Source organism: Heterodontus francisci, chromosome 17 (genome assembly GCF_036365525.1).
Source record: "Heterodontus francisci isolate sHetFra1 chromosome 17, sHetFra1.hap1, whole genome shotgun sequence".
Classification (NCBI taxonomy): domain Eukaryota; kingdom Metazoa; phylum Chordata; class Chondrichthyes; order Heterodontiformes; family Heterodontidae; genus Heterodontus; species Heterodontus francisci.
In genome coordinates, this window is record NC_090387.1 from 24,190,991 (window position 1) to 24,217,391 (window position 26,401).

General features: G+C 47.0%; 1 long non-coding RNA gene across 1 annotated transcript in view; it reads right to left on the minus strand.

The window, feature by feature from the left end:
• The window catches only part of LOC137378774 (uncharacterized), a 29,159-nt gene extending 6,298 nt beyond the window's left edge, over positions 1-22,861 (minus strand). Inside the window, exons 1-3 of the long non-coding RNA XR_010976657.1 lie at positions 22,723-22,861; positions 22,288-22,331; positions 13,865-13,965 (exon numbers count right to left, since the gene is read on the minus strand). This is a non-coding gene — a long non-coding RNA (uncharacterized lncRNA). The remainder of the gene's footprint in view (positions 1-13,864; positions 13,966-22,287; positions 22,332-22,722) is intronic.
• Between the last annotated feature and the right edge of the window lie 3,540 nt (positions 22,862-26,401).

Here is a 26,401-nt window from a genome sequence, read left to right on the forward strand (position 1 = left end):
CGGCCGTCCATGTCTCCGTTATAAAGACGTCTGCAAACGCGACATGAAATCGTGTGACATTGATCACAAGTCGTGGGAGTCAGTTGCCAGCATTCGCCAGAGCTGGCGGGCAGCCATAAAGACAGGGCTAAATTGTGGCGAGTCGAAGAGACTTAGTAGTTGGCAGGAAAAAAGGCAGAGGCGCAAGGGGAGAGCCAACTGTGCAACAGCCCCAACAAACAAATTTCTCTGCAGCACCTGTGGAAGAGCCTGTCACTCCAGAATTGGCCTTTATAGCCACTCCAGGCGCTGCTTCACAAACCACTGACCACCTCCAGGCGCGTATCCATTGTCTCTCGAGATAAGGAGGCCCAAAAGAAAAGAACTGAGGGAGTGGTGAACTGTCGGAGGTGCTGTCTTTCAAATGGGATGATAAACCAAGGCCCTGTCTGCCCTCTCAGGTGGATCCCATAATCCTATTTCGAAAACGGGCAGGGGAGTTCTGCCTGGTGTCCCTTTATCAACATAATTAAGAAACAGATTATCTGGTCATCATCACATTACTTTTTGTGGGAGTTTCCTGTGCAGAAAATTGGCTTCCACATTTCTTTACATTACAACAATGACTACGCTTCAAAAGTACTTTGTTGGGTGTAAAGTGCTTTGGTTTCTTCTGAGGTCATGAAAGTTGCCTTTCTTTTTACAAAGTGATTCCTGACAATGCAGCCAGCCACTGACGTCATCAGGCTGTGCCAAGGTGTTGCAGCTGTACAGAACTTTAGTTAGGCCAAACTTAGAATATTGCGTGCAATTCTGGTCGCCACACTACCAGAAGGACGTGGTGGCTTTGGAAAGGGTACAGAGGAGGTTTACCAGGATGTTGCTGGTCTGGAGGGCATTAGCTATGAGGAGAGGTTGGAAAAACTCGGATTGTTTTCACTGGAACGACGGAGGTGGAGGGGCGACATGATAGAGATTTACAAAGTTATGAGCGGCATGGACAGAGTGGATAGTCAGAAGATTTTTCCCGGGGTGCAAGAGTCAGTTACTAGGGGACATAGGTTTAAGGTGCGAGGGGCAAAGTTTAGAGGGGATGTGCGAGGCAAGTTCTTTGCACAGAGGGTGGTGAGTGCCTGGAACTTGCTGCCAGGGGAGGTGGTGGAAACAGATACGATAGTGACGTTTAAGAGACATCTTGACAAATACATGAATAGGAAGGGAATAGAGGGATATGGGCCCCGGAAATGCAGAAGGTGTTAGTTTAGGCAGGCATTAAGATCGGCGCAGGCTTGGAGGGCAGAATGGCCTGTTCCTGTGCTGTACTGTTCTTTGTTCTTTGTTCTTTGTGTGCACATGTGCAGACGGGCTCCTGCTCTCTGCGCGTGCGCTGCATTCTGACTTGCCAGGACTGGTTAGCGCATGTGCCGATGACGTCATCACGTGACATGTGCATCTTCAGGCAACGCACCTGGTCGGCCTCTGGGCATGCGCTTTACGCATACAGCAATGCATCGCCAACGGGTATTCAACCATGCATCAAGCTCCGCTCTCCCCCCCACCCTCGCGCTCTCTCCGGCCGCTCCACTCCCCACATCGCTGCTCTCTCCGGCTGCTCCGCTCCCCCCCTCATGGCGCCCCCTCTCGCTCCGCTCTTTCGGCTGCTCTGCTCCCCACCTCGCTCCGCTCTTTCGGTTGCTCCGCTCCCCCCCTCACTGCTCCCCCCCCACTCTGCTCTTTCGGCTGCTCCGCTCCCCCCCTCACTGCTCCCCGCCTCGCTCCGCTCTTTCGGCTGCTCCACTCCCCCCCTCACTGCTCCCCCCCTCGCTCCGCTCTTTCGGCTGCTCCGCTCCCCCCCTCACTGCTCCCCCCCTCGCTCCGCTCTTTCAGCTGCTCCGCTCCCCCCCTCACTGCTCTCTCTGGCCACTCCGCTCTTCCGGCTGCTCCGCCCCCCCCCCACCCCCGCACTGCTCTCTCCAGCCACTCCGCTCTTTTGGCTGCTCCGCTCCCCCCCTCACTGCTCTCTCCGGCCGCTCCACTCTTTCGGCTGCTCCGCTCCCCCCCTCACTGCTCCCCCCCTCGCTCCGCTCTTTCGGCTGCTCTGCTCCCCCCCTCACTGCTCTCTCCGGCCACTCCGCTCTTTCGGCTGCTCCGCTTCCCCCCCCCCCCCCCCCCTCACTGCTCTCTCCGGCCACTCCGCTCTTCCGGCTGCTCCGCCCCACCCCCCTCACTGCTCTCTCCGGCCACTCCGCTCTTTGGGCTGCTCCGCTCCCCCCCTCACTGCTCTCTCCGGCCGCTCCGCTCTTTCAGCCGCTCCGCTCCCCCCCTCGCTGCTCTCTCCGGCTGCTCTGCTCTTTTCGGTCCTCTGCTCCGCTCTTTCCGGCGGCTCCGCTCCCCCCCCACCGTCGCCGGCCCGCACCCCCACCCACCCCATGTCGCCGGCCCGATCCGCTCCACTCCCCTGTCCTGGTCCCTGTCCCTGTCCCCGGCTCGCTCGCTCGCTCTGTCCCTCACGCCATTGTGTGCTGCCATGTGTTTAGGTTAGGTTGCCTTCGTGTGATTATTTGAGCAGTGCCATCTTTAGTCCTGGCAGCTGCCTGAAGTCGCAGACTGTGACGTTTTACTGGCACATGCTACATTTGCGCATGTGCCATTGCAGCGCCACCTAGTGGTAGCATTGTCAGCAAACGCAGTCTTCTTTTTAATTGTAGCTTCTGTACTCTTATTTACTCCTTTTGCCTTTGCTGTTAACAGTGGACCTTTCCCCACCCCCACCCCCACCTACTGGGTGCATTTTACTTTCCTCCTGTAAACCATTTCTTGACTATGACAGTCCCAAACTTCTGCCTACATTCCCTGTGAGCTATCTGAGGGAAGGTGCATGTCTCCAGCTGCTGCAATGACTTGCCGTCTGATTACCTTTTCCAAGAGGTACCCAGGTTCTCTTCAGCATCTCCTGGATTCTACATTTAGAGTCATAGAGTCATAGAGTCGTACAGCATAGAAACAGGCATTTAGGCCCACCGCGTTCATGCCGAACATAATGCCTATCTCTACTAATCCCACCTGCCTGCATTAATTCCATATCCCTCTATGCCTTGCTCATTCAAGTACCTGTCCAGATGCCTCTTAAATGTTACTACTGTTCCTGTCTCCACCACCTCCTCGGGCAGCTCATTCCAAATACCCACTATTCTTTGTGTGAAAAATTTACCCCTTTGATCCCCTTTAAACCTCCTCCCTCTCACCTTAAATCTATGCCCTCTAGTTTTAGTCACCCCTACCATGGGAAACAGACTCTGGCTATCTACCCTATCTATGCCTCTCATAATTTTATATACCTCTATCATGTCCCCTCTCAGCCTCCTTCGCTCCAGGGAAAACAGACCCAGCCTATCCAATCTCTCTTTATAACTCAAGCCCTCCAAACCAGGCAACATCCTTGTGAATCTTTTCTGCACCCTCTCTAGCTTAATCACATCTTTCCTGTAGTGCGGCGACCAGAACTGCAGACAGTACTCCAAATGCAGCCTAACCAACGTTATGTACAACTGTCACATGACGTCCCAACTCTTGTACTCAATGCTCGACCGATGAAGGCAAGCATGCCATACGCCCTCTTTACCACCCTGTCTACCTGTGTTGCCACTTTCAGGGAACTATGTACTTGCACCCCAAGGTCTCTCTGCTCAACAACACTCCCCAGGGCCCTGCCATTCACTGTATATGTCCTGTCCTGGTTTAACTTCCCAAAATGCATCACTTCGCACTTGTGATGAGGAACTTGCTATGTTGAAGTTTCTCAGCTGTCAGCCTGGATTCTATCACTCCATACACATCGCATCAGAGAACCACAATGTTCTCCTTAGATATTTTGCTACTCATGCGCTACACGCTATAAATAAAGCCTCAATTTTGGCCTTGGAAACAAATACCATATTAAAATAATCCTCAGGGAGAGGGGGCGTTGTCATGGTCCATAAATAGGATTTGTGTCAGGAAGAGTTGATTGCAGCAAGACATGCCTGATGATCGAGCCTGGCAGGCCCACAGCACTCAGGGCACTGCTGATTGACTCACCGGTCAGCCTGCCTCACTGATGTCACCTAGAAAGGTAAATCTGACGAAGAAGCTGGCATTCTTCCCACTCAACTTCAGGTAAAAGCTTCTAAGCCACTTCCTTAACAGCTAGTTTTATCTGGTTATACTCTAGCAGTATCTGCACTCATCCTTACGGCTTCTGAGCCTTGGCTCATACTAGCTGTCTATACACTTAGCTAAGTGAAGTATCTCCTTATGGTATGTGGAGTCCATATCAGCCTGCACAGATACTTTGCTTATGTGGATTCCTTCACAGTTATGCATGGCGTTAGCTTTTTTTTTTAATGTGTCAGACATCTGACTGATGGAAAAGAATACCTTTACTTCAAAATAAATAAAACAGGAATTGTCCCTTACTGAGAGGATAATTGCTGACAAGAAAGGACATCAGTTTTTGTTTGCATGTGGACATCCTCCAGAAATTTCACAAAGTCTGTGCAACATCTGTTTATATTTCTGTGCCAAAACAATTACAAACTGCTGCGTGATGCCATAGTGCATAGAGAAAACAGGTACTTCTATCACTGAAACATCATCCATTTTCCAATCATAGACAGGACAATTTCAAGCTAATGGGTTAAATGCCAACCAAACTAATCTTGAGCACTTGAACTGATGTAAAGGCACAACATTTAGACTGTTCTGGTGACCCAGTGGGGTTATCGAGTGAGGAGCTGGTCCCTAGAGGCCAGGAGGGCGCTAGGTTTGATCCCTTTGTCTATGCCAAACTGATTAATCTGAGCAGGGGTAGCAGTAGGTCAGTTGCAACACCATGGGTAAGGGATAGGGAAATATTGGCTCAGACTGCTATGCAAGTACATGTATCAGGTGAGGACTGGACTGGGCTGGGCCATATTTCCCCTGCCAATCAAACAACCTGGCAATGTTCACGCCAAGTCTCTTGGCCATGGTACCATAAGATCACAAGATCATAAGAAATAGGCCGTTCAGCCGCTCGAGCCAGTTCCGCCATTCAATAAGATACCTGCCTGCCACCCTATAACCCTCGACTCCATTGTAGATCAAAAATTTGTCTAACTCAGCCTTGAATATATTCAATGCCCCAGCCTCCACTGCTCTCTGGGGAAGAGAATTCCAAAGATCAACGACCCTCTGAGGGAAGAAATTCCTCCTCATCTCTGTCTTAAAAAGGTATCCCTTAGTTTGAAACTGTGCCCCCTAGTTCTAGATTCCCCCACAAGGGGAAATATCCTCTCAGCATCTACCCTGTCAAGCCCCCACAGAATCTTATATGTTATATGTTATATCGTATATATACCAGAGAATGTCAGGCATCTGCGGAATTACATCCAGGTATGAGCAGGGGGCAAGTGGAAAAATTGTGCAGATGATAAAAAACAGAGTCCAGTCATTACAGCAGCAGATTTCCCCTGAACATTGATATAAAATTAGCTTCTATTTTGCTCAGGGTAATGAGGTTAGCTTATCAATAGTCTGATTACAAGCAAATACATTTATTTTGATGGATTATCTCCTCTAACAGACAAGCCTCCCTGGCTTGTGACGCAAATGCAGCTCCATTAACATTTTCTGTGCATTTTTCAAAAATGTGCACAGAATACATAAAATGTGATATAATGTCATGCCACCCCAACTACTGCTGGGAGCTTCTCTCAGCATTCAACCATGTAACTGGCCAGAAGGTGGTATTGACTCATTCAACTTTGATGCCTCTTCCCTCCTTGCCTTTGAGAAAATGTAACCACTTCCCCCCCCTCCCCCACTCACCACCCCCAGAGTGGCCAGCTGGCATTAGTAATTCACTACATAAGTGAAATTATGGATATGATGCCAGACCCTACTCTCCATATCAAGTTGTAGCATGTTGGTGAACTCACAGGTGAGTCTGCCCTGTGATTATAATAACATACATTGTAAGAAAAGCTGATTTCTCTTCAAAGGCTTAAAACAGGGCTTAGTGTATTAGAAATAAAAACAAGAAATATTGGAAATACTCAGTAGGTCTGGCAGCATCTGTGGCAAGAGAAACAGAGTTAACATTTCAGGTCAGTGGCCTTTCATCAGAACTGGCAAATGTTAGAAATGTAATAAGTTTGAAGCAAATAAAGCAGAGGTGGGGCAAGAGATAACAAAAGGCAAGGTGTTGATAGGACAGAGGATCACAGAGAATAACTGACCAGAAGGTCAGTTGGGCGGCACAGTGGCGCAGTGGTTAGCACCGCAGCCTCACAGCTCCAGGGACCCGGGTTCGATTCTGGGTGCTGCCTGTGCGGAGTTTGCAAGTTCTCCCTATGACCGCGTGGGCTTTCGTCGGGTGCTCCGGTTTCCTCCCACCGCCAAAAACTTGCAGGTGATAGCTAAATTGGCCATTGTAAATTGCCCCTCGTGTAGGTAGGTGGTAGGGCATATGGGATTACTGTAGGGTTAGGTATAAATGGGTGGTTCTTGGTTAGCACAGACTCGGTGGGCCGAAGGGCCTGTTTCAGTGCTGTATCTTTCAAGAAATAAAATTTTTTAAAAAATAAAAAAGGTCATGGAGCAAATGCAAACAGTATGTTAATGGTATGATGAAAGACAAAGCATTAATGCAGAAAGGGTGTTAATTAACAGAAAAATGAACAGCCTGGCCCAAAGCACAAACAGTGGGTAGGCACATGGTAAAAACAAAAGAACGATGAAACAAACTAAACTAAAATAAACAAATAAAATAAATAATAAAAAAGAAAAGATAACTAAAAATAAAAAGGGGGGCTCGTCATGCTCTGAAAATATTGAACTCAATGTTCAGTCCGGCAGGCTGTAGCGTGCCTAATCGGTAAATGAGATGCTGTTCCTCGAGCTTGTGTTGATGTTCACTGGAACACTGCAGCAAGCCCAGGACAGATATGTGGGCATGAGAGCAGGGGGTGTGTTGAAATGGCAAGCGACCAGAAGCTCGGAGTCATGCTTTTGGACTGAGCAGAGGTGTTCCGCAAAGCAGTCACCCAATCTGCATGGGCCGGACATGGTTGAGGGCCCTGTCAACCACAGTGTGGGGTGGGGGGGTGGAATCCTCGGTTTAGGAGAAAGGAAGACCTATCAGAAACGCTGTCGTGGAAGGTTGCATCATCAGAACAGATGCGTCGAAGACGGAGAAACTGGGAGAATGGAATGGAGTCTTTACAGGAGGCAGGGTGTGAAGAAGTGTAGTCGAGGTAGTTGTGGGAGTTGGTGGGCTTATAATGAATATTTGTATACAGCCTATCCCTAGAGATGGAGGCAGAGAAGTCGAGGAAAGGAAGGGATTTGTCAGAGATGGACCATGTAAAGGTGAGAGGAGGATGGAAATTAGAAGCAAAGTTGATAACGTTTTCCAGTTCGGGGCGGGAGCAGGAAACAGCACCGATACAGTCATCAATGTACCGGAAAAAGAGTTGGGTAAGGGTGTCTGAGTAAGACTGGAACAAGGAATGTTTGACATATCTCACAAAAAGACAGGTATAACTAGGACCCGTGTGGGTACCCATAGAAACACCTTTTACTTGAAGGAAGTCAGTGGAGTTGAAGGAGAAGTTGTTCAATGTGAGAACAAGTTCAGCCAGGCAGAGGAGGGTGGTGGTGGATGGGGACTATTTGGGCCTCTGTTCAAGGAAGAAGCAGAGAGCTCTCAAATCATCCTGGTGGGGGATGGAGATGTAGAGAGATTCAACGTCCATAGTGAAGAGGAGGCTGTTGGGGCCAGGAAACTGGAAATTGTCAAAATGATGTAGGGTGTCAGAAGAGTCACGGATGTAAGTGGGAAGAGACTGGACCAGGGGAGAAAAGATAGTGTCAAGATAGGAAGAAATAAGTTCAGTGGGGAAGGAACAGGCTGAAACAATGGGTCTGCCAGGACAGACCTGTTTGTGGATTTTAGGAAGGAGGTAGAAGTGGGCTGTCCATGGTTGCGGGACTATGCGGTTGGAAGCTGTAGAGGCAAGATCTCAGAGGAGGTGAGGTCAGTGACAGTCCTGTGGACAGTAGCTTGACATTCAGTGGTGGGGTCATGGTCCAGGGGGAAGTAGGAAGAAGTATTTGAGAGTTGGCACTGAGCCTCTGCAAGGTAGAGGTCAGTGCGTCAGGCAACAACAGCACCACCCTTGGCTGCAGGTTTGATGACAATGTTGGGGTTAGACCTGAGAGCACAGAGTGCAGCAAGTTCAGAGGGGGACAGGTTAGAGTGAGTGATGGAACAGAGAAATTGAGACGGCCGATGTCCCGCCAACAATTTTCAATGAAAAGATCAAGAGCAGGTAAGAGACCAGAGGGAGGGGTCCAGATGGAGGGAGAATGTTGGAGGCGGGTGAATGGGTCTGCTGGTTGTGGGGAGGACTCCTGGTCAAAGAAGTGAGCCCAGAGGCGAAGGCGACAGAAGAAGAGCTCAGTCATGCCAAGTGCGAAATTCATTGACCAATTCGAATTTCAATCAGATAAACGATATAGCTGATATGAGGGAGGCCGCATGAGGAAATAATTGTGGGCAGTAGTCCTCACCTTAAGGTGAGAATGGATGTATATTTAAAATATGTGACAAACATGCTTTGTAGGAAAACTGGACTCTTAATAGCAGGCCATTAGTAGTATTGAGTATGACAACACCTGAACAAGTTAATGCTTCTTGGTTTACTACAGCTACTAAGGTAGCTGCAAAAAAAAAACCCTTAGCAAATGTAATCACCTCTAAGTCTGCCAAATGATGCTTCACCTCCCGAAGGACGTGGATGAGCTTTCCGGACGTCGATGGTGGGCACTGAGGAAATGGCTTATTACCTGCACCAGATTCCACCCCCTCCCTCTACCCCTCCCCCTTTACCCCCCTTCCACCCCCCCCCCCACCCCCTCCCTCTACCCCTCCCCCTTGCATCCCCTCCTCCCACCGGCACCATCCTACACCTGTGTAGGGGCCCCAACAACCCCACTGCCTTGTGGGCGTCTCGGGAGAGACCAAGGCTAAGGGAGTAAACCCTAACAGAAAATCCGGAGCGGAACCCCGTAGGCGGTCATGTGTCACCCTTGGCATGTTTCCGGCAGTTCCTGCAGCCATACTGGTGCCAAACGTCGTGTCTTGCACTCCTTTGGACCCCACCGGAAAGGCCGAGAGGGGGGTTTTGACGACTGGGCAACTCTCAACCCCCATAAATTTGCCCAGGCATGCGCCATGGAGAGGTCACTCCATAGTTGCCTCACAGCGACTAAAACAACACGGAAGGCAGCAGTTACGGGTTATAAGTCCAGATAAATTGGCGTAGAAACTGGGCGCCACGGGTTGCCTTTGTCGGTGGGAGAGGTCATTGCACCTCACTGGACAGCTACCGCCCGCCTCAAACCGGGCAGCCCCCGGTCAATAAGGTTCTGTCCCGCCACAGTCTGCCTGCTTCAATGGGTGCTTGGAGCTCAGGGTCATTGCCCGAAAGGTGGACTGATACACCGCACCAAACAACATGAAAAAAGGAAAGAAGGTACCAGCCCTTCGCTTTGCAAGCTGGAACGTCAGAACTATGTGTCCTGGCCTGTCGGAAGACCTTACACAAATCAACGATTCTCGGAAGACCGCCATCATTAACAACGAGCTCAGTAGATTCAATGTGGACATTGCAGCACTTCAGGAGACTCGCCTCCCCGCGAGTGGCTCTCTAGCAGAGCAAGACTACACCTTCTTCTGGCAGGGCAGGGATCCTGAAGAACCAAGACAGCATGGAGTGGGCTTCGCCATCAGAAACTCCTTGCTCAGCATGATAGAGCCTCCCTCAAATGGCTCGGAACGCATACTGTCCATCCGACTGCTCACCACCTCTGGTCCAGTACACCTACTCAGCATCTATGCTCCAACACTCTGCTCCGCACCTGAAGCTAAAGACCAGTTCTATGAACAACTCCATAACATCATTAGCAGCATCCCCAACACCGAACACCTATTCCTGCTGGGGGACTTTAATGCCAGGGTTGGGGCCGACCATGACTCATGGCCCTCCTGCCTTGGGCGCTATGGCGTTGGAAGGATGAATGAGAACGGGCAGAGACTGCTTGAGTTGTGTACCTATCATAACCTCTGCATCACCAACTCGTTCTTTCACACTAAACCCTGTCACCAGGTTTCATGGAGGCACCCAAGATCACGTCGTTGGCACCAGCTAGACCTCATTGTCACAAGGCGAGCCGCCTTAAACAGTGTTCAAATCACACGCAGCTTCCACAGTGCGGACTGCGACACCGACCACTCCCTGGTGTGCAGCAAGGTTAGACTCAGACCAAAGAAGTTGCATCATTCCAAGCAGAAGGGCCACCCGCGCATCAACACGAGCAGAATTTCTCACCCACAGCTGTTACAAAAATTTCTAAATTCACTTGTAACAGCCCTTCAAAACACTCCCACAGGGGATGCTGAGACCAAGTGGGCCCACATCAGAGACGCCATCTATGAGTCAGCTTTGACCACCTACGGCAAAAGTGCGAAGAGAAATGCAGACTGGTTTCAATCTCATAATGAAGAGCTGGAACCTGTCATAGCCGCTAAGCGCATTGCACTTTTGAACTACAAGAAAGCCCCCAGCGATTTAACATCCGTAGCACTTAAAGCAGCCAGAAGTACTGCACAAAGAACAGCTAGGCGTTGCGCAAACGACTACTGGCAACACCTATGCAGTCATATTCAGCTGGCCTCAGACACCGGAAACATCAGAGGAATGTATGATGGCATGAAGAGAGCTCTTGGGCCAACCATCAAGAAGATCACCCCCCTCAAATCTAAATCGGGGGACATAATCACTGACCAACGCAAACAGATGGACCGCTGGGTTGAGCACTACCTAGAACTGTACTCCAGGGAGAATGCTGTCACTGAGACTGCCCTCAATGCAGCCCAGCCTCTACCAGTCATGGATGAGCTGGACATACAGCCAACCAAATCGGAACTCAGTGATGCCATTGATTCCCTAGCCAGCGGAAAAGCCCCTGGGAAGGATAGCATTACCCCTGAAATAATCAAGAGTGCCAAGCCTGCTATACACTCAGCACTACATGAACTGCTATGCCTGTGCTGGGACGAGGGAGCAGTACCCCAGGACATGCGCGATGCCAACATCATCACCCTCTATAAAAACAAAGGTGACCGCGGTGACTGCAACAACTACCGTGGAATCTCCCTGCTCAGCATAGTGGGGAAAGTCTTTGCTCGAGTCGCTCTGAACAGGCTCCAGAAGCTGGCCGAGCGCGTCTACCCTGAGGCACAGTGTGGCTTTCGTGCAGAGAGATCGACTATTGACATGCTGTTCTCCCTTCGTCAGATACAGGAGAAATGCCGTGAACAACAGATGCCCCTCTACATTGCTTTCATTGATCTCACCAAAGCCTTTGACCTCGTCAGCAGACGTGGTCTCTTCAGACTACTAGAAAAGATCGGATGTCCACCAAACCTACTAAGTATCATCACCTCATTCCATGACAATATGAAAGGCACAATTCAACATGGTGGCTCCTCATCAGAGCCCTTTCCTATCCTGAGTGGTGTGAAACAGGGCTGTGTTCTCGCACCCACACTTTTTGGGATTTTCTTCTCCCTGCTGCTTTCACATGCGTTCAAATCCTCTGAAGAAGGAATTTTCCTCCACACAAGATCAGGGGGCAGGTTGTTCAACCTTGCCCGTCTAAGAGCGAAGTCCAAAGTACGGAAAGTCCTCATCAGAGAACTCCTCTTTGCTGACGATGCTGCTTTAACATCTCACACTGAAGAATGCCTGCAGAGTCTCATCGACAGGTTTGCGTCTGCCTGCAATGAATTTGGCCTAACCATCAGCCTCAAGAAAACGAACATCATGGGGCAGGATGTCAGAAATGCTCCATCCATCAATATTGGCGACCACGCTCTGAAAGTGGTTCAAGAGTTCACCTACCTAGGCTCAACTATCACCAGTAACCTGTCTCTAGATGCAGAAATCAACAAGCGCATGGGTAAGGCTTCCACTGCTATGTCCAGACTGGCCAAGAGAGTGTGGGAAAATGGCGCACTGACACGGAACACAAAAGTCCGAGTGTATCAGGCCTGTGTCCTCAGTACCTTGCTCTACGGCAGCGAGGCCTGGACAACGTATGCCAGCCAAGAGCGACGTCTCAATTCATTCCATCTTCGCTGCCTTCGGAGAATGCTTGGCATCAGGTGGCAGGACTATATCTCCAACACAGAAGTCCTTGAAGCGGCCAACACCCCCAGCTTATACACACTACTGAGTCAGCGGCGCTTGAGATGGCTTGGCCATGTGAGCCGCATGGAAGATGGCAGGATCCCCAAAGACACATTGTACAGCGAGCTCGCCACTGGTATCAGACCCACCGGCCGTCCATGTCTCCGTTATAAAGACGTCTGCAAACGCGACATGAAATCGTGTGACATTGATCACAAGTCGTGGGAGTCAGTTGCCAGCATTCGCCAGAGCTGGCGGGCAGCCATAAAGACAGGGCTAAATTGTGGCGAGTCGAAGAGACTTAGTAGTCGGCAGGAAAAAAGACAGAGGCGCAAGGGGAGAGCCAACTGTGTAACAGCCCCAACAAACAAATTTCTCTGCAGCACCTGTGGAAGAGCCTGTCACTCCAGAATTGGCCTTTATAGCCACTCCAGGCGCTGCTTCACAAACCACTGACCACCTCCAGGCGCGTATCCATTGTCTCTCGAGATAAGGAGGCCCAAAAGAAAGAAAGAACAGCTACTAAGGTAAGAAGTGCCCCAGTTTGAAGTAATTCTGCTCCAAGTCGTAAATGGCTTTTCCGTTCTTCTTCCAATGAAGTAAGGCTGGATAGGCAGTTTCAAGGAATTTCCCTGGCCCCACGTTTAGAACTTTTTGTGACTGGTTTTTCTTATCATATTGGTCCTTTCATTCCTTCCTGGAGCTCTGGTCTTTCCTGGGGCCCATTCTTCAAGAACTGTGGGCAAGGCCATGGGACTCAATTAAAAAAAAAACCAGTAGCTTGCTTAGCTATGCACAAAGTAGTTTAGGGCATGATATTCAACAAATTCCATTAAATCAATGTATGTAGTGTTCTGTATTCTTTCTCATTTATCGAAGTGTTTTGCATCTACCAAATGCTGACAAATAATTGGAATCAACAACTGAATTGTCACATTATTTATTAATGATATTTCACAATGTAATGAATTTTATAGTGACGGAGCAGAAAGCTCTAGATCAAGGGTGCACTTCAGTTTTTTGGCATGCAAGCTTTTGTCTTCATTACCCTCTTAATAGGTTCACGTCAGAAATGAAAATCCACATCTGTCATTGTGATCACCCATGCAAACCTACTTCATTGCTTTTCTGTTGCTGATCTCTCCCAAACTGCACCTCATACATCTCACACTTTAAATTAGCAAAAAGAAAATGTATTTTGGCAATAGTTTTAAGCTGGCAAGCAGAAGCATCATTTTTTCTGAGTGCAGGCATTTTACATTTTAAGGCCCCTTTATATCTCCAGAAAATTATTTTGCAGCACAGCTATGGGGCATGACCGTTTTCATTTGTTGCATGAAAAACACTGAAGCCAGATTCTCCACTCTAAACGGAATTATCAACCAGCACAACATGCTATCAGTCACCCAATCAACAGCTAACAAAGTTCATCCCATTTAGAAGCTGTTCTGACAATCTAGGCAGGAATTGAGTCTCTCACCATCTTTGAAGTGAGCACTCCTATTGATGGAGCAGGCGTATGTGTTGAAGTACATAGCCAGGAGAATTGTATCTGCTTACTTAGGCTTAGAGTATGGATAAACAGAATAAAATATGGTTAATCCTCTCACCAGTATGAACTTGTATTTAAGGTTGAACAAAGGACTTCATAAATGGCAGGAACCAGAATACAATATTGTAATAAAAGCAAAATACTGCGGATGCTGGAAATCTGAAATAAAAACAAGAAATGCTGGAATCACTCAGCAGGTCTGGCAGCATCTGTGGAAAGAGAAGCAGAGTTAACATTTCGGGTCAGTGACCCTTCATCGGAATACAATATTAGTTTGCTTAGGTATCAGCTTACAGTTATATGATCTAAAGTCTTTCTGACATTTGATGAATAATGTGCAAATGAATAGGATGCAATTCATTGAAAAATTCTCACCAGCTTAGAAAAAAGTGTCAGCTCGTGACACATTCATCAAATACAATTTTTCAGCAATCATTCCTTAGCATCATGAGGTTTTGCACCTAGGGTTGTTGGCAGAGTGATCATAGAACACACAATTCACCTTCGACAGTCAGAGATGTATATAATCAATTACATTGGTAACAGACTATACAACTCACTGCTTTCATCAAGAGAAAATATAGTTACCCCAATAAAGGGAAATATAAAGGAGCAGTAGATTTTCAATTTATTCGTCAACATTTTAACCTTTCCTGCTTGAAGGCATTTCCTGTGATCTTTTCCTGCTAAATTTCTTTTTTTGAAGACAGTATAGGCAACAGTTCTTTTGAACTCTGAGTCAGGAACTAGAAGTATAATAGTGAAACATCGTAATAAAAACAGAAAGTGCTGGAAATACCCAATAGGTCAGGCAGCATCTGTGGAGAGAGAAACAGAATTAATGGCCAAAAAGGTTGGCTCTGTAATGGCAGTAGTTTTGGAGATATGGGCCAGAATTTTGCCACTCTCGGTGGCTCCGGGGCAATGAGGCTGAAGTGGATGAGGGCTCCGATCCCGCTCCGTGTCTCCTGGCCACTGGCATCACACGTGGGGCAGTCAATTAGCTGCCCCGTGGTGTATTTGTGAATTGAAAGGGCACGTGCTGGCTGGATGACGAACAGCGTTGAGGGCAGGGCCACATCCGAGAAAGGCTGCTGTAAGCCCTTTAAAAGGAATTACAACAATGAAATGGACCAGTTAGTTCTTACCTGGCATCAGAGGAAGATAGCGGTGGGAGTAGTACAGGAGGATAACAAGGCTCTACACCTTCAAGGAGAGATGGAGGACTGGCAGTGTCCAGGAGCAGGAAGAACGATACATATAAAAGCTGCAGAACAATCAACAGTGATGGAGGGGAGAAGTTTCCGCACGGCCCCCCCCCCCCGATTTTCGGAGGAATCACTGCAGGTCCTCCTCCAGGCAGTTGAGGAGATGCGGGAGGTCCTCTTCAATCCAGATGGCAGAAGGCGACCCTCCCAAGTGACCAAGAGGGCCTGGCTGGAGGTCGCGGAGGAGGTCAGCAGCTGCGGCGTTGTAAGGCGGACATGGCTCCAGTGCCGCAAGCGCCTCAATGACTTGCTTCGCTCTGCCCGGGTAAGGGACATTCCTCATTCATCTCATTGTTAATGTGTCAAGGGAGGGTCTATGAGTGCTCGTGCTGCAAGGTGGAAGCCCGCTATGATCATTGCTTGGCTGCTGCCTTGCATTGGGACGCAAAAGGGGCAAGTCTGAGATGCACGGTGATGCAGAAGTGTTCAAGTTGGGCACTGCACTGGCACATCAATGAAATGAAACATCAACCCCTATGGGTGAGTGCGTGAGATGCCAACTAATATGTCTAAACTAAGTATTATTGTTTAAATAGGACAAGAGGGCACATAATGCCCGAGAGAGGTCCCAGACTGGTGGTGACGTGGCCAATCAAGCATACCTGACTAGAATGGAGGAGGATGCTTTGATGATAGCAGGGGAGGAAGGAGGATGCACCATTGCAGATGGCGAGGCCGGTGGACCTGGCCATGAGACTGAGTGACTCAGAATGTGGTGTAAGAGTGTATGGCGGGGGGAGGGGGGGTGGGGCGGTGGAGGGACAGGGGTGTGGTGATTGACTAATGCACTGAAGTGTGCTCTCTAAAGTTGATTCACACAGATGTGACCAAAATGCAGTCAATAACATGTACTTAAGTCTGGATTGCTGATCAAACTGATCAATATGATTTTCCCAACAGGTTAAACACAGCAACGGCCAGGAAGCGTGTCTGTGGCTCAACCATACAGGTGTGAGGACAACACAGTTGCCGGGCCAGCCACCAGAGCCAGAACCGGCTGATGCCTCACATACTCGGAGGAGTGTGGGATGCCAGGCCAGTGCAGAGCTGCAAACTGATGATAAGCCTCTGATTACAGCCATTCGGCGGGAGATGTTGCAGGTGCAGCATGCGGTGCATGGAGATCTGGCGGAGTTGCCAGAGACTCTGCGAGCTATGACTCATACTCTGGAAACATCCATCCAGTGTATGAGTGCTGCAAACTGTCAGGCATTTGTATATATGTCATCCTCTGTTGAAAGATTGGTGGCTTTTTTTTTATTCATTCATGGGATGTGGGTGACGCTGGCCAGGCCAGCATTTATTGCCCATCCCTAATTGCCCTTGAGAAGGTGGTGGTGAGCTGCCTTCTTGAACTTCTGCAGTCCATTTGGGGTAGGTATATCCACAGTGCTGTTAGGAAGGGAGTTCCAGGATTTTGACCCAGTGACAGTGAAGAGACAGAGTAATATATCTAAGTTTGCTGATGATACAAAGTTCGGTGGAAAGGGAAGCTGCGGGGATGAAATAGAGAGGCTACAAAGAGATATAGACAGGCTAAGTGAAAGGGCAACTAGATGGCAAATGGGCTATAATGTAGGGAAGTGTGAAGTTGTTCAGTTTGGTCGTAAAAATAGAAAATCAGAATTTTTTTTAAAGGTGTGAAATTGTTAAGTGTTGATGTTCAGAGAGACTTGGGGGTACTTGTACAAGGAATGCACAAAGTTAACATGCGGGTGCAGCAGGCTATTAGGAAGGCAAATGGCATGTTGGCCTTTATTGCATGGGGATTGGAATACAGGAATAAAAAAAGTCTTACTAAAATTGTACAGGACTTTGGTGAGACTGCACCTGGAATACTGTGTGCAGTTTTGATCTCCACATTTAAGAAAAGATATACTTGCGCTGGTGGCAGTGCAACAAAGATTTACTAAATTGGTCCCTGAGATGAGGGGGTTGTCCTATGATGAGAGGCTGAGTAAATTGGGCCTATATTCTCTAGCGTTTAGAAGAATGAGAGGCGATCTAATTGAGGCATACAAGATTCTGAAAGGGCTTGATAGGGTAGAAGCCAGGAGATTGTTCCCGCTGGTCAGGGAATCTAGAATATAGGGACATAGTCTCAGGAAAAGGGGCCAATCATTCAGGGCTGAGATGAGGAGAAATTACTACACTCAAAGGGTTGTGAATCTTTGGAATTCTCTACCCCAGAGGGTTGTGGATGCTCCATCATTGAATACACTTAAGGCTGGGATAGATAGATTTTTGGTCTCACAGGGAACCAAGGGATAGGGGGAACGGGCAGGAAAATGGAATTGAAGCCCAAGAGCAGCCATGATTGTATTGAATGGCGGAGCAGGCTTGATGGGCCACATGGTCTACTGCTGTTCCTATTTCTTGTTTTCTTGAACACGATTGTGAGGTCATTAACCTTCTTTTGTCACTGCATCCAGGTCCTCGGGGTTAGACTGCTGCATTGATTGCCATAAACATCTGCTCCCACTGCCTTCTCAGTACATTCATGAAGGGCATCATGCATCCCTGAGGGAAGAGAACCTTTCTCCTCCTGTCCACCTCCTGAAACAAGACCTCCAGTGTGGCATCTTGGACACACTGTCTAGCCTGTTGAGCCATTCCTCCTGGTCTTTAACTCTTCTTTAAGCTGTTCCAGGTGCTGCTGCAGCCAGAATGTACCTGGCCTTTAAGAGGTACAGTCTGGCATTAAGTAGTGCAGGCTAGCTTTAAGTGGTTCTAGCCTTGCACAAATGTGGGCTCCCTGCTGAGGCGTGTAGCCACTCAACGATCTGTATACCGCTGGACTGCACGTTGCAATCATTATAATTCACAGGCAGCATAAAGCATGCGTGCTGCCTGCAACATTTGAAAGGGTGCTGAGTGATCGCAATCCTTGCCCCAGTTTCGGGGAGTATCCAATTAAGCCCCCAATGTTTCATGTCAATGATCTTTCGTTAAAACTGGAGAAAGTTCAAGATGTACAGAGATGCGGAAAGGGACAAGGGGAGGAGAGAACAAAAGGGAAGATCTGTGATAGGGAAAAAGGCAGGAGTGATTAAATGACAAAAGGGATGATGGCACAAGGCAAAAGGGGGTGGTAATAGGACAGGTAAAGAAACAAAAAATGGCTCTAGAGGTGGTGCAAATGGAACAAAGAAAATCATTCACACTACATGCTGTCCAAAAAAAATGGGAGTAGTGGTTATGATCTGAAATGATTGAACTCAACGTTTAGTCCAGAAAGTTGTAAATTGCCTAATCAAAAGATGAGGTGCTGTTTCTTGAGCTTCTCTTAAGCTTCATTGGAACCATGTAGGAGTCAGAGGACAAAGATGTCAGAGTGGGAGTGGGATGGAAAATTAAAATAGGAAGCGATGGGAGGCTCAGGGTCACGCGTGCAGACTGAAGGGAGGTGTTCTGCAAATCGATCACCTAATCTGCGTTTGGTCTCCCTATTGTAGATGACTGCATCGTGAGCAGCGAATACAGTATGTTAAATTAGAAGAGGTACAAGTAAATCGGTGTTTCACCTGGAAGGTGTGCTTGGGGTCCTGGACAGTGGAAAGGGAGGAGGTGAAAGAACAGGTGTTGCATCTCCTGTTCTTGCATAGGAAGGTGCCGTGGGAAGGGGATCTAACATTGAGTTCAACAATCTCCTGTTTTCATTTCAGATTTCCAGCATCCACAGTATTTTGCTTTTGTGTTAGTGAACTGACTGTGTCTGTCCCCATGCAGTGCCTGGAAAATGGAGAGGGGGGAGGAACAGGTCAGGTGGGTAAAATTGAACACCTGATGTTCCTCAGCATAACGGGATTAATGAGGCAATTTAGACAGTGTTCTTCCATTTTGAAATTTTTTTCTTAAATGAAAATGGTAGGGGCTGTGCTTTGAGAGTTGCTAATGGTAGAATCAACATTTAAGAAACCTGTCTAAGGCGCACTGTCACTTTTTGACTTGTCATAATATTTACCACAGAAATACATTGAAAGATGGCGTGGCATGAGCTGATCTTTTATTAGGATTGTTGCCATTTTGCTCAATAAGACAGGAAGAGTTATCACAATGCATAAGCTACTTGAATCATTTATGATTTTAAGCTTTTCATCCCCACCAGTCCTATTGATGCTTGTGCATTCCTGGAACTAGAGGTGAATCTGTACATGGCCTGAAGCAAACAGTAGAACTTTGTTGGGAAGTCTGAAGTGTGTAGTTTCATCCTTGTTTATTTTTGCATTAGGTGACATATGAACAGGATGCAACTGTGACAAAAATAGATGTCACACAGAATTGATCTTTACATTTCTGGCAGTACAGAAGTGTGTTGAAAATTGTGTGACAGTGGCAATGAACACATTAACTCCTACGTGTGAAATTCTTTTCTCTCCTAATGTAACAAACTCATTAACCCTTTGACACAAGCAGGAATTATATATATGCACATGAATGGCTTCATTGAATCAACATTTCAGAAGCTAACACCTGCATCTGAGAATGAGTTTGTGTAAGCTCTGAAGGCTGTTAACTACACATGTAGGCTTGAGTTATTTGATAGTTTGGCTATGCAAATCTGTTAAACTGTTAGCTACCTAAGGAATTACTCTTAAAGTAATCTCACCAATTTATAACCTCAGATTCTGGTCACTGCTGTAGTTAACAGACAGCATTCATTAGTGCTGATTTACAATGACACACTGAATTACCTGTGTAACCTTTGCTAGTTATTTTCTTATGTAACTCTGTTCATTAATCATTTGCTAGGTAGCTGTGATTATATTTATGTATATCTATTAAGCATTCATGTACCCAACTTTAACTCTAAGTTGTGATTTGTAACCAATAAATATTGCTTAATGCACGACTTCTTGTCTGGTTTCTTCCTTGATGATTTGCCAAGAAAGAGTTGGTTCACTCACTCAGCAGCTTTTGGGTAACCTAATCAAGGGTTTGTAAATGAAATTCATTTTGATCCAAGCTAGGTTCAATGAGGTGAATCAGGCATCAATCTTCCCTAGATCTAAACTGGGAGGTGAACCTCAGATTATTCCTTGGCGAAGAGTTAAAGGAGGATGTTGCAAATTTGTCTGGTTCATTGGCATACATTTGCCAGGATATCAAAATGTAGTTTTTTTACATGCTCCTGGCATATGTTGGTCAGGAATACAGCATGGATCCGTAAAATCCACCAAGACTTGGACACACCAAGTCCCAGCACATGTTCTGAACTCCTGTCAGGATCTTGTTGGGGTGGAACCTCCACCTGATCCAAACAAGGCCCCGAGATGCGGGCTCAGTGGGGGGAGGGAGGATGGGAAGGGGGTGGTTGAGGGTGCTAGGACAGATTGAAGGGAGGGGATTCCACGACTGCAATTTCCTCAGCTTTGGCCTCTCTAATACCTAGCAATCCCAGTGCTGGAATGGACCTGGATTACAGGTCTTGGGACAGACAGAAATGGGAGCCATCTGATCTGTATTGCAGCCCAAACCACATTCCCATCAACACCACCCCTGCCCCATTCGAATGGACTGTTATCACCCAATGTAAAGAAACCTGATAGCGGAGTGAGCCCAAGTATTTTGCAACCTGTTTCTTACAGGCCAGTTCCTTCTTTGTAAAGCCAAGTCGCTCTCTTTAGAACCAGTCTATAGATGGAATCGACTTTTTTTATTGTGCTTGATTTTAAAGGCTGAGATAATGTTTGCTCATAAATACAATCTAGATCGTCAGTATTTTTACAGGTAAATTGTTGCTTTATATATAGCAATCGTTCTGCCTTTTGTAGAACTACCACAACTGTGATAAATCATCAAACACTTCTAGGTTATAGGATGTGCTTTGCATTAATTCCCCTTGCTAACATAATCAGTTCTGGGTCAGATTAGAGCAAAAAAATAGTTTAACAGAAATTGGTAGCTCTGATACAGTGGACTGTATCTGGATTTTATTTTTCCCTCATCTGTCACTTTGACATTTGTTTTATGGGATGTTTGTGCATGGCCATCATCATAAGATAATGCATGAATTAAAGGAAGAGGTCGTGGTATACTGCCTGTCTTCTTTTAAAGATGCAACTGTGCACTATGACTATCCTTATGTTCCCCTGTACAGTGCATGTATATTGAAAGAAAAACAGAAAATGCTCGGAGTGCATAGTGTGATGGAAACCACACCTGCCAAAATGAGACATATTAATTTTGTCATCTGAAATATTATAATTTGAACGCTTACTGGACATTGAAATAACTTGTTTAAAAAGACCTCAGAACAGTGGCTGAAAACATGGCTGCACATTTGCATTTTAAAGGACGGTTGCATGGAGAGACAATGGGAGAACTCCCTGATCCAATTTGACAGATGGGTTTTTTCAATAGTGATGATCAAGAGACGTTGAGGGTCATTGAATGTGTAAGAGCCAGCATTGCACCCTCCACTGAGAGTGTCTGGTAAGCTGTGAGGAATCCACAAACCTTGCGGGCAAGGCTGTCTCAAGAAAAAAACTAGTCACATGACTAACCTGCTGGCTAACCTGGAGTTAATTGAATTATGCTCACAGAACAGTTTTTGGAAGAGACGACAATTGAACTTCAAGAAGCGAGCGCTCCCTCTCTCTGTCTCTCTCTCTCATGCTATGTTCCAGGGACCCACGGAAGTAACTCAAGCCTCAACACAGCAGACTCCTGCAGCCTTCTGGTAACAGCTAAACAAGTTTGAAAGTGTGCACTGGGCCCCAATGAGAACTGCAAGACTTAACTTCAATCAAAGACTTTACATCCAACCCAGAACCAGTAACTGAATTCCAGCTATTACTTAAAACCTTAATTCTTTCTCTTCCTCTGTCTCTATTTGCATGTGTGTGTTTATCACATATGCATGCTACCATGGTCGCATCACGTATTCTTAGTAGTTTTAACTGAGTTAGAGTTTTAAGGTTAATAAACTTATACCTTTCTTGTTTAAATCTGAGAAAACTTGTCTGGTTGATTTCTTTGCAGTTACAATTAGAGAGCACTGAGCAAGGACTCACTGAGGGGAAGCTAAAAGCACAGCATTTTAAAAATTAAACCCTGTTATGACTGAGAGGAGAGCTATAGACCCCTGCATCACCTAGTCATAACAATAGCAGCTCAATTAGTACCTGTACAGAAATAAGACAGATTATTGTTTTGGGTATAACATCTTATCAGAATGGTTCCCTTGAAGAGTTGTATCTGAAATATTTACCTTTAAAGACTCATGGAAACATTCAGTAACAGGGCAGGTGGCACCTGTGGAGAGAGAAACAGATTTAACCGGACTAATTTTAATCCCCGAAAATGGATGAGTTTGGTTTGGGCAAGAAGTTAAAATTTGAAAAATTTTAAACACAATCCCGAACCACCATCAACCCGCCCACTTCACATTTTAATGGACACTGGTCAGGGGATAGCGAAGCAATTTGCTGTCAGGAGGCAGGTTGGTTGTTAAGAGCTTTTAAGGAGGCTGTGTACTGTCATGCTAACATGCTTTTTACTTTTAACCCAATTTGGCCTGGTTTCCTGGGCCTCAGGAAATCTAAAAGGTAAAAGGAGGCCATACGGTAAGGCCATAAGGCCATTTACAGCACTACATGTGGGCCAGGAGGAACAAGCACGATTCCTCCAGGCCCAATAAGCTTACTTGCTTTCAGCTCCACGGCCGCCGACTCTTCCCAATCTTCTCCCAGTGATCTCCTTCCACCTCCACATTCTGTCCCTCCGACTCCAAGATCTCTCACCCTTCAAACACGATCTGCACTCCCAATCACAAACTCGTCCCACCCCCTTGTGATTTCTTCCCCAACCACGTTCTTGTTCCCATCCCCTCACATGATCACACCCTCCCTCCCTACCTGCTCTCTGCTCTTCAGCTGTGGCCTGATGTCACAGGCTTTTCTGCCTGACAGACTGGCTGTCAGGTGGGAAACCTACAGAAGGTAATTAAAAGACATCCTACAGTTAATATAATCAGGATAGCTGGGGAACCTGTGCTTCCGGGTTTCCCATCCAGAACTCCTCCCCTCCTGCTCCCACCCCACCACCCCATAAATATTGGGGCCAACGTTTCAGGCCGATGACCTTTCATCGGAACCGTTGAACATCCTGATTTGCTGGCATCTCTTTGTGAAACTATGATGCTTTTAAGTCAATTTTTAATCTAACCTCAAGCACCTGTCCAAATGTCATGCTTAATTTTCTACTGAGAAACGAGTACTTTGCTTTCAGCTGTCCCAAAATATAACTGTAACCTAGTGACAGCTGTACTTTGTTTTTATTTCCTGTTACTTGATCAGCTGTTTCCAACAGAACTTTGATCATTAACTCAAGAGGAATAATGGATCTGGAACTAAGATCCTTGCATGATAGAGCACATTAGTGTATCCTGGAATTGTTCATCACTAAGAGAATCCTGTAGCAAATCAAATAACAGGGATTTATCCAATGCAAGCTAAACAGTGAATACATGAGGATATAATCCTTCGGATCTTCAATGAGAGTGAATGTGAGTTCGCCCTCAGGACCAATAAATTGTCCTGCAAGCAGAAGATGTAATGACTGAATTATTGCACTGGAAGGAAAGTAATTGTTACGTGCAGTAAGGGTGTGGGAGCCCACAGTCGTTTAATGCAGAGTAAGTGTATTACTAACTGAGTCAAGCTGATACTCAGCTGGAAAGGGTTGTAGGAGATCATTGATATGGAGACGGAAGAAAGTGAGAACAGTGACTTGGGAAATCCCCAAGTTGATGTCAAAAGAGTCAAAGAGGTTGCCATTGACTACAGTACAGATGGAACAATTTGAGAGGAAACAAAGCAGTCATGAACACATTACCAGTGGCTGACACATAATGGTGGCTTGTTTAGATGTGCACAGTTACAAACTCTGTCAAAGGCTCTGGAGACATACAAGGCAATGGCAAAGTAATTGTCAAAATGTTCAGGAGCAGAGAAGCCCCACCAATTGTATTAAGAGCAGTGACTGTTGAAATATTGTTTATACAGCTGTGACAGAGTAGAAATGCTCTCTGCTCTCCACTGCTGTGTATTCAACATACCTTCAGGTTTAAGCTGATTAAAATTATAGGGTTGGAATTCATTTGACACTCAAAGCTCAGAGTGTAATCATTTGTCTCAATTTACAAATGTTTCAAGTTAGAAATTACTAAATACATTTTTCAAAAGGACAGAAATGAGAAATAATATTATTTGGAAAAATATTAGTACAGTACATGAACCCATCATTCCACTAACAAAAGGATTAATATAGCGAACAAAGAATTGTTACCAAATTGCAGAGAGTAGATGTATAATAATTTGCCTTCCTGTGATTCCTTAAGCAATATTTAAACAGTTGACATATTCGAACTGAGCTTGTATCTAGTTCACTAACACACAGGGGCTGAATTTTCGGGGCAACGTGAAGATGGGAACGGGGTGGGGGGCGGTGGGGGGGGGGGGAGCCCCAGAAATACTAGCGCCTAGTGTTGTGTCAATTGCAAGGTGCTGATCCCGGCACTAGCAATCATGAGCAGCGCAGGAGGAGGCCGGGACAGGAATACGGTTCTTCCTCCAATTGAAGCCAATTAAGACAGTTGAAAAGCTTGTTTTGAGCTTCTAAGTCTTGGAAATTCTAATTTTTAAAGAGGCATACAGGTAGCATGAGCCTTTTAAAACAGATCAGCTGTGGGAAGGCGGGTACAAAGTGGGGAGCCAGTCATGGTTCCCCCTGGGCATCACCCTGGCAGGGCAAAGGGGGACTAAACTCTTGGAAAGGGGGTGCCCTTGGCGTAGAGCAGGTGACAAGGTGATTGGGCACTCAGGAGGTCAGCACCCACTGGCATCATGGGGGCAAAAGAGTAGGTCTCAAGGCTACCAAGGACAGTTGGGCAGCCACCTTCCCAGAAAGAAGGCTCCAGCTGGCAATAGGGGCATGACTGTCAGATTTTAGGCCCAGTGGAAATGAGGGGTAACACTGCCTGCCAGAAGGGCAGGCTCCTGAGCTGCAGGACAGCATAGGAGAAGAAAGAGGGACAGGAAGGACACAGAGGCCATACCCACAGCACAGGTCAAAGAAGGAAGACAAAGATACCTGGAGATGACCGAGACCCAGTACCGCAGGACACTGTGTCTCTCCAGGCAGATGGTCACAGCCATCGGCGACCTTGTCACTGAAGATCTTGCAGCCGTAGACCTTGCACCTCACAGCACTGGTCACCATGCCCTGCAGTAGCCATCAGAGTCATTGTGGCCTTGAACTTCTTTGCTTCTGATTCCTTCCAAAGATTAGCTGCAGACCTTGGTGGCATCTAGCAAGTGGCAGCATACCACTGCATCTCACAGGTTACTGATGCCTCCTTTGCTAGAGCTGGACTGTTCATTCATTTTACAACAGATGCGGCCTCGCAGGCATAGACGGCATTGGATTTCACCACCATCACTGGATTTCCCCCAGGCGCAGGGCATCATCAATTGCACCCATGTAGCCATCAAGGCACCGAATTAAAAACAAAAAGTGTTGAAAAATACTCAGTAAGCCTGGCAGCATCTGTGGAGAGAGAAGCAAAGTTAACATTTCAGGTCAGTGACCAGGTCAGACTCCGAATGACTGGCCAATGAAAGATCCATCAACAGGAAGGGCTTCCACTCCCTGATCTCACATGTGTGCATATGTGTACAATTTCCTGGCAGCTGCTATGACTCCTTCATCCTCCACCAGTCCAGGTTACCTCAGATCTTCACTCCAACCCCCAGAGTGCGTGGATGGATCCTCAGCCCCCTATGGGAGCCACCTGCTCATTTTGGTAATTCTGGTACTTTGCTGTATTCTCCACAACATGGCCCTCCAGGGAGGTGTGCACCTTGAGGATGGTGAGGTCCTGGAAAGAGACAACTCATCGGGGGAAGAGCAGGAGATGCAAGTGAGAGAGGAGGAGGAAGAAGAGACAGAGGAAGATGACACAGAACAGAGAGGTGCCCCTGCTGCATGACAAGATGGCTGGGCACAGCTTGGGGTGTAAAGGGCTCATGAGGACGCCACGAATGTCAGGGATCTGCTGATTCAGGGAACTTTTACAGAGCCCCTCTGACCCAGGTTGAGCTGCATGGCACAGAAGGGAGTCTGAGATACCTGTGCTAACGCATGCATGGAAGACACAGTCTGGAACTTGTTACAACCACTCAGGATAAAGCCCCAAATCAATATTTATAATTCTGATCGTGATGGAAGCAACGCACTGTCAATTTACTCCACAGGGTACATCATCTTTCTTTAAGCTTTCCAAATTGAAGAATAAAAGCAGCCAAATTGAACAATCTCGTAAC